Genomic DNA, 9,359 nt, shown 5'->3' on the forward strand with positions numbered 1-9,359 from the left:
TAATTTCAATCTATTGATTGCAAAGCAAACTGTTTGATATTCAATCAACATTTTCTTAATTAATATTTATAATTATCATGTTATTTTAAGTGTTTTATATTATAAGTCCATTACTTTATATAATTATCACTAGCTGAAAGAATAAATATTAAGATATAAAACTTTATGCAATAGTTACATTATTTATAAATAACATGAAAAGTATTGGATCTAAAGTAAATGTTTGAAGAACTTCAGTAATCATGGGTACATGAGTGTTAACTATTCAATTTGTAACTAGCGAGGTAAGCGAATTAAGAGAATTCTCAGTAAATTTATAAAAAAAACATATTAAGACATAAAATAAATTAATCTCTCAAAAAAGTTTACATTTCTAGAGATACATACAGAGTATGAGCTGTATATTACATATTTTAACGGCGTTAAAACTCGAGTAATTTAGAATATTAAATCCCTAAAGTAAATTAAAAAATATGTAAATGGACGACTGTAATTGCCGGCATTCTTTTGGCCATTTAATGTTATAAAAAAAAGTAATGAAAATAAAAATAAAGCGGAAGCAATTGTTGTGCTGAGCTTTCGGTGGAGAGGTATGCTGGTAGGAAGAGTGAAATGAATACCAGAAAAAAAAAAATAGAAACGAAAAACGAAGCAACAAGAGTGAAAACCCAGTGGCGAAACGAGAGTCGGAACACTCTGGAAGCGTTGATTTCGTAAATTAAAATTCCACCCGATATAGCATCAAAGAGAGAAAAACGTCTGAATGTGCATTATGCCGCCGCCGCCGTTCGCATTTCATAATTAACTGAAATGGTTTTCAGACTGTGCGCGAAATATGAAACGCCGCGGGCCGAGCTACTCTGTTATGCTGCAAAACGTCTGATTCCTTTACCATTATTTATTTTTGGTGTATTTGTTCTTGTTATTGCTTTTATTAAAATCTAATTGTTTCGGTTGTTCTTTTTGGTAATAAATAATGACTTATTCTTGTTTGGGTACCACTGAGGACTATTATAGGTCATTAATAGAATCAATATGTAGAATAGACAAATCCCACGGAAGATAGTGACCGTTTTACAGCGTTTCTTCATATTTTCAACTAAAAGCAAAACTGCAGAATTGACCTGAAGTGGAGCGTCTTTTCAAAACCGTGCCTTACTCCTCAAACTCCCACCCCATCCGTAGTAATAAGAATTAACTTTGTAAGTACAATAAGTATTTGTAATTAGTCTTAGGAATTAGGCTAAAGAAACAACTACTGAGTAAAGAACTACAAATAACCAAACACTTTGAAAAATATTTTCATAATAAACAACAAGTAAAATTCGTTCAATTTTTTATTTACCAAACCTAAGGCTCCACAACAGACAACAGAAGAAGGTATCCCACATTGTCCAGAAAACCATCCCACATCAATTGTTAATAAACATCTATTAATAAGATTAATTGTTTTTTTTGTATCTTTGTTGTTACTTCAACTAATATATTATAGTTGGATATAGTATTTTAGTGTCACCGTTGATGTTTTAACTATTTGGTATTTTGTTGTTTTTGGTGTTGTCGTTGTTTTTCTTATATTAGATTTAATTATTTTATAGTTATAGAATAGTCTCATTGTTGTTGCTTTACTATTTCATTTCATAATTGATTGTTATTATTCTTTATCTTATATTGTCTTTTCACTTCTACTAATATTTGGTATTCGTTTGTTTTCTTATTACTGTTGTCGTTGTTGTTTAGTATTTAGTTCATATATTTTGGAGTATTTTGTTGTTACGCCTCATATCTTATATTTGAATGTTGTATTTTGGTGTCATTTTTGTTGCTTTACTATTTCATAGTTGGTTGTTTTAGCTTGTCTTATATTGTCTTTTCACTTCTACCAATATTTGGTATATCGTTGTTTTCTTATTGGTATTGTCGTTGTTGCTCCTATTTTCAATAATATTTAGTATAGCGGAACCTCGCTTAACGAGCAAAATGAATTGTAAGAAAAAATGACTCGCTTAACGAGCGACGTTTCGCATAACGAGTGACGATGAGAAGAGAAGTCCCGGAATACGCGCCTGCTACATAATGTTTCAAACTTGCGTACACATATTATGTGTATTTTTAAAATTTTTCACTATACGAGTATTTCAAATGTTTCACAATACGAGTAAAAATAAGGAAATTTTGAAACGGATTAAACTCCTTAAGCGAACTTCCACTGTATTTGGTTCTATTCAAAAACTGTTGGTATACGTAACGTCTAGTATTTAATATTGAATTATGATGTCATTGTTGTTATTTTGACTATTTAGTATTTGGTAGTTTTTGTTGTTTCTCGTGTTGTCATTTCTACTAGTATTTGGTATTTAATTATTTTATGTTTAGTCTTGTCTTTGTTGTTGTTTTGACATTTTATTGACGTCGTTGGTATTTCTTTCTTTCATTGGTGTATTTGTCCTCGTATTTGTTTACCTCGTATTTAATTTTGTATATCGTTTATGTTGTCTTTGTAATAGCATGAACTAATATATCGTATTCGGATGCTGTATTTCATCAGGTGCTTATTTGCAAATGCACCTGAAGCGAGTTTGCAAGGGATATGCCATTCATCACATCGGGACAGGTGCAATGGGAAACAACGTGCTGTGATTTTGATAGAGCACCATCCTCGAGATGCCATTATTTATAACACCATTACTCTTAATTTCAACTTTGTAATTTCATTCAACGCGCTATTTCCTCGACTACCGACAATTTTATCCTGTTTTATTTGTTATTAAGTAACGACTTTCAGAAGGCTGCACAACACAACCTTTGCATTTTACTAGAAATGCAATAACACGAGTGGCCAATTTGATTCAGCACTAAATATAACTACGAAATAAAACAACTTAATACAAATGATCTTCCTCGCAAATCTGCATAGTAAAAAGATACGGAACGATGGATGCACTAAAAGTAATTATGTTAAGAGAATTTGTCTCAATTCTACAACGTTATATAATATAAATTAGAAACAATAAAAAGTAATAATTGTGTTAATTAAAATTTTAAAAAATTAATAAATTCTACATTATAGTAATCTTACTGAACAAATGATTTGGTTTTTCCCATCTTTATATTGTTTTTATTCATTACATTCTTTTTAATTCAGAAAAACTTACCAAATGAATGATAAAATTAATAAATTAAATTACTAATTAATTTTCATGCATTAAATTAGAATAATTTATATAATTAATTAATTAATTACAAATTAATTAGAATATATAAAAGCTATTATTAATCCAATACATAAGGTTACAAAATAAACTGAAAGCTACTAAATTTGCTTTGATATTCAATGAGGTCATCGAACTTTGATAAAGCTTCTTCTTTCATTATCAATGACTGCCCGATTTCCAATGCTCCGATGCATTTGAATTTACAATGAATGGAATTTTGAATAATTTAATTTCCACCAAAGGGGGCTTTGATGACACTACGGATTTAGAATGGGCGATAACGTGCATTGGCATAGTTCAAAATTAGAGTGCGGAAATTCAACTTGTATCAATATTAAACCATGAATTTACTCACGAAAAATCAATAAACAACAATAATAAACTATATCAGTTACAAAGCAATCACAAATCATATTTTCGAGGGTCAATAATTAGTTATAATATTAGTTTTCTCAATATTATTTATTTAGTATTGCAATTCCCAATGTTCATAAGCTTGAATAGGGACCACGGTGGATTCGTGGTACTAAAACCACTAAAAACCTCTCCTCTTCTTCGACAGCATTCAGATCCTGTTTGTTGATACTGCTCCGAAATATTGATTATGTCACTTGTTCATAAGCTTTAATTAATTGAAATATACTAATTACTTATTAAACATATTAGTATATGTTAGTCGCCTATGGCTCCGGAGCCACATGCGGCTCTGTTTCAAATAAGTAAATAAATTCAAGAAGAAATTCATCCACACACCTTTCATCAACTAACATTTGATATTCTTATACAAATGATGAAATTTTAATTTGCACATTTTAATTGATTAATGTTAAGTAATTATTATATATATTTTTTTCTTTTATATATATTTTATGAAATTAATGTAAAATACAAAGGTTTTCATATTGATTTAAATAAATACATTCAATAAAAAAATTTCTCATTGAAATATAAGCAAAAATATATGAAAAAACATATGTATACATTTAAATTGAATCCATAAGTTGAATAACTTGAGTTCAATTCACTGCAAAAACTCTTTTCATTGATAAAAATTAAGTAACAAAGTTTAAAAAAATATGCAGTAGAACACGTATTTTTTTTATTCTATTGAAACATGGACCGATAAGAATTTAAATTACGTTTTCCAATCGAAAAAAAAAATGTAATATATAAATCAAATTTTTGGCCTCGCTCCCCTATCAAAACCACTCTTCCTTCCTGACTGATGAAATTGCGTTTTGATCAAAGTGGAATTTATTAAATTTCATTCTGAGTAGACGAAAATGTACTAAAAAAAAACGTTTACAGTCATTATACACGAGAAGAATTTGTAGCACACACCACATATAAATTGGAAATATATTACGTTAAAGCATATGTATTTTTATGTATATACAATTTAACTTTTCTTTATTACATTATATTAATATATCTTATGTAATAGATTAAATAAGAAATATTTATTTAAACAGCTTAAATTAAAAATTTAAAAAAATTGATGTTCACTCATTTTGTTGAATTAATTTTGTCCAGGATTATCCAGGATTTGTTTAAATTTATGTTTCTTTCTATTTGACAAATAAATTATTATTATTCTTATAAAAAAATTTAAAAACTTTCAATTTTTAACAGTCCATGTTCTAAATTGTCCTAGATTTTAAATATAATTGTCCTAGTTTACTCGTTCTCATATATAAGACGAACAATATGAAGTGTGGATGGAAATGGTGCGTATCTTTCGTAAATGAGAGATCTATTCTTGGTGTACGAAATGCGCGAAAGATGATGAAGATATAAGGATTTAGTGTTATCATTGTAAAAATATTAGAAATCACTTTAAATTTCGATATTAAATAATTACATTTTCAGATAATTACATGGTTGTGTGTATTATAACATGATTATTTCACATAACAAGTGTACTTTTAATTTTATACTCAAATCACAATTAACAAATGATCAACAATAATGTTGATGACAAATAACGCAAATTACTCAAAGCACAGATTAACCCCTGTAGTAATTATTGTGGAACTGCCTAAAAACATCGTTTGCTGCCATTACATTCCAATTAAAATTAATGAAGACTTTACTTCTAATGAAACAGTCAATTCGAAAAATTTATAATTAAAATCAAACAGCAAACAAACATGATTGTGTATAATTAATCAAACAAATTTACACCTGAAAGATTTCCAGTTTATTTACATATATTTTCTTACATTAATTAACGTTAGAGTAGAGATCGGCAATCTGCGGCTCTTTTGATGAAAAATGTGGCTCCTAGCACACACAGAAATGACTATGGTGTTGTGTCCAACCATTAAGTTTGGGTACCACTGAGGATTATTATAGGTCATCAACAGAATCAATATGTAGAATAGACAAATCCCACCGAAGTCAGTGACCGTTTGTAACGTTTCTTGGTAAACCAAAAACAGAATTGACAGATCCCATAACAACACCACCAGACAATATTCCACTGTGTCCAGAATTCCATCCCTGGGACATAACAATAGTAATGCTACGTGCCTAGACTATCTTTGCTCCAAAGAAGTTAAAAGTAACTGTATACTTTAAAATTATAAATAAATAATTAAAATAACAATATAGTTCTGAAAATATTAGAATATAGTGGAACACAATTAGTTCGTTCAATCTATTAGAAAACCGAAACCATCTTCGTCATAAGAATTTAATTTATAAAATATTGAAAAGTAGTAAGTCAATAATAATTTAATTTAAATACTAAATTGAACAACATTCGATATTTTATCTAGCTGAAAGGAATTCCTCGGTGGATAATAATTGTCAGAGCGGTTCATGGATAATTCCGGATGCGAATCTTTTAAGTGCTCGTACAACGTTGTTGCGGCAATTAAATTCGGCCGTTAAAGCGAGACGCATTAACCCAGGAATTTGGGTACGTTATTTTAGTGATTGTAAAATTGATTCAGAGACCCAAAGCAAAACGCGCAGACATCTAGAATAAAATTTAAAAAAAAACAAACACGGTAGAAATAAAAGGTTTTGCATGTGCAGGATTGTTGAGTTGAGCGCAATTACACAGCCGTCGGTGGTGACCATTAAAATTTAAAGTGTCCACATATACAACTACATCCTGTTGCAAAACGAGACTGTAGGTTTAGGGTTTATACAAAAACCAACGGTTTTTTGAATCTCAATCTTTCCAGAAAACCGGTTTAAACCGTTTTTAATCAGTTTCTACAAAAATAAATAAAGAAAATGGATTTTTAAAACTTCTTTTCTATTTCTCACATTTATTGCGCATACAAAATTTACAAAAATATAAGAAACACTTTCACTTCTTTGGCAAGGGCGAATGGTTAAGTCGCCCTAACTACGATTTTCGTCGAATCAACAATGCATAATTTTTATAATTTAAATCTATGCTCAAAAACCGTTTTTTTAAATTAGAAAACCCTGATTTTCGAATTACATAATTTTTCTAAAAAAAAAAAGTTTTTTAAACCATAGTAGGTATCCACGATTTTCATCGTGGGTAAAAACGTGGGTACCGTTTGCGTCTACAGATGTTGAATTACTAATGGCACATTTCCTTTGACATTCCCTTCCCCGTATTAATTTAATTTTTAAAAAGGAATACTACGCTTACAACCCACCCGCCCGCTCAAATCCTTCAAGGATATTATGCTAATATTTAAATGCATTGCAACCCGACCCATTAAGAAAACACACATAGGTAAAGGAAACTTTGATATGCTAATCGAAAAGAAAATATATTTGTATGGTTTCATTCACCTCATCAACAGTTCCTTAAGATCATTGCAACTTAATGTATATTTTTCCTAATTAATTGTAAATATTCTATAGGTTTCTCAGCTCTAACAATAACAAAACATAACAATACTACAAGCAACACCCAATATAAACACAGTTAACTTCAAAGATTATTTCCTTAATATTTATGCAAAAATTTCAAAGAAAATAAATATTTTAAATGTAATTTTCGTAGAATTCAAATAATTTAATTTATTTTGCAGAATTTTATGAATTTGATGACAAAAACATTAAAATCAAAATATATTTGGAATTTGTAAAAAGAACTATTTTTAATTAAAAAAAACATTTTAGCTGCATGTTTTAATAAAAAAAAATAATTTAATTAAAATAATAACCATTAGGTAAAGTAAATATTTTATAAATTTATATTAATGACATCATTTATATAATTTGTTAATTTGTATTTGATTCATATAAAAATGAAAATCTGAAGCAAATGAGACAGAAATTGAAAATATTATAAAATTAATACCCTTAAAATTAGATACAAGGTAGAAAAAACTGGTGCAAATATTGATTTATGATTTTATCCATATTGAAAGATTATACAAAATTGAATAGCTAAAAAGATAGTTAATGTTTTTATAAAAAAATATACTTTATACTTTATTCATGCAATAAATTAAACATCTAAGCAAACAAGTTAGTTTTCTCATATAATGAGATATTGGAATCTTCGTTATTAAATTTGTAGCTTTATTTATGATGTATAAAGTCAATATTTTCCGTATACTCTCGTAATGCGAAATATAAATCTGCGAAATGGACCGTGGAAAGTATTCATACAAGAGAATATATAAAAAAAGAACGTATATATTTGCTATCCTAATGATGATCGAGCATGGTAATCTCTAGAGAGCAAGAGGAAACTAAATCCGATTATTGAGAGTCGGTCAGTGGTAAATCAATGCGAACAAAAACCTTATTTCGATTCATTCAGGCTAGTCAGAGCCGGATCCATGGAAATTGAAGGCTTTGCTCGCTTTGTTTTTTCTTGCCATTCTATTCTATTCTATGTTTTATATATATGTTGTTTAAAGCGCACACCGATCCATGTTAATCTCGACTTGTAAAATATTAGTTGGTCGCACGCTGACCGCAATCCCTAAACCGCAGAGTATGGTGCGTATACACGGTGTTTCATTACCACCAAAATATATCTTCAAACTGAAACCGCGAAACATTTTCGATTTCCTTCTGTATTTTATACACGCATAGATTTAAAAAAATCATTGATTTTTAAAGAAATTAATAATAAATAAATGAACTTCGATGAAAAAAAATTAAAAGTTTTATAGTTGTAATCGAAATCATTCTGAAAATAGTTTTCTTAAAAAAAGGAAAGTTTTATAAAACTAAATAGTAATTAGTGAATCACAAATATTTGATGTTTCAAAAAGGTTATCATCTGTAATTATCTTAAAATAATATGAATTTTTAATAACATTTTGTTCATTTTATACTAGTTTCATATTTTTTAATATTAAATGATTCGCAACAAAAAACTAAAGTTGCTAAAGAAAAATAAAAAATCAATATACAAAATATATCTATGTATATGAAATCAATTCACGTCGTATTAATAAAAATATAGAAGATCTATGTAAAAACGAATTGAATCGGGTTAATTATATCCATTATAATTTATGATGCAATTAATAATTTGATAATAAAGAAAATACCACAGCATCGATTAAATGTAATGTTGTGCGTAGATGTTGTAGCTGTTGTCTTTAACGAAGGATATTATCGTTAACATCAGAGTGAATCGCGTCATTCCACAAAACGACTTAGGCTATACAAAAGAAAATTAAGGGGAGTATATTTAGAAGAATAAAAAAACACATAAACAGGAATTGCAGTATTAAGTTTACTTTTATATTCTTAAGGTAAGTAGTCTCATCAAGTTTTCATATATTTTTTTGATTAATTATAAGTTAAACTTTAAAGTACAGATTTAGTTTAGCACTCAAGATGTGTCCTTGGAGGAAAAGTGCTGAACAAAAGAACGTTAAACGAAATCACCTTAATATATAGTGAATAGGTAAATTTAGAGGTGTTTGAAGATATAATCTGGCATTCCTCAGGGTAATATTCTAGGTCCTATCTATTACGTTTCTAAGAAAAGGCTATTGCAATTATATTTTAAATATGTAACAAGAATTAATATGAACAAGTTTGAATAATAAATTATTAAAACTATTTATATCAGCGGTCGGGGAACTATTTTAACCATTACCCCATTCTGAAAAGAAAATAATCAATGTAAATTTTAAATAAACATTATTTATTGAATGAATTTACATTTACATATTTATA

This window comes from Nicrophorus vespilloides, unplaced genomic scaffold (assembly GCF_001412225.1).
Source record: "Nicrophorus vespilloides isolate i.1.1-1 unplaced genomic scaffold, Nicve_v1.0, whole genome shotgun sequence".
Lineage (NCBI taxonomy): Eukaryota > Metazoa > Arthropoda > Insecta > Coleoptera > Silphidae > Nicrophorus > Nicrophorus vespilloides.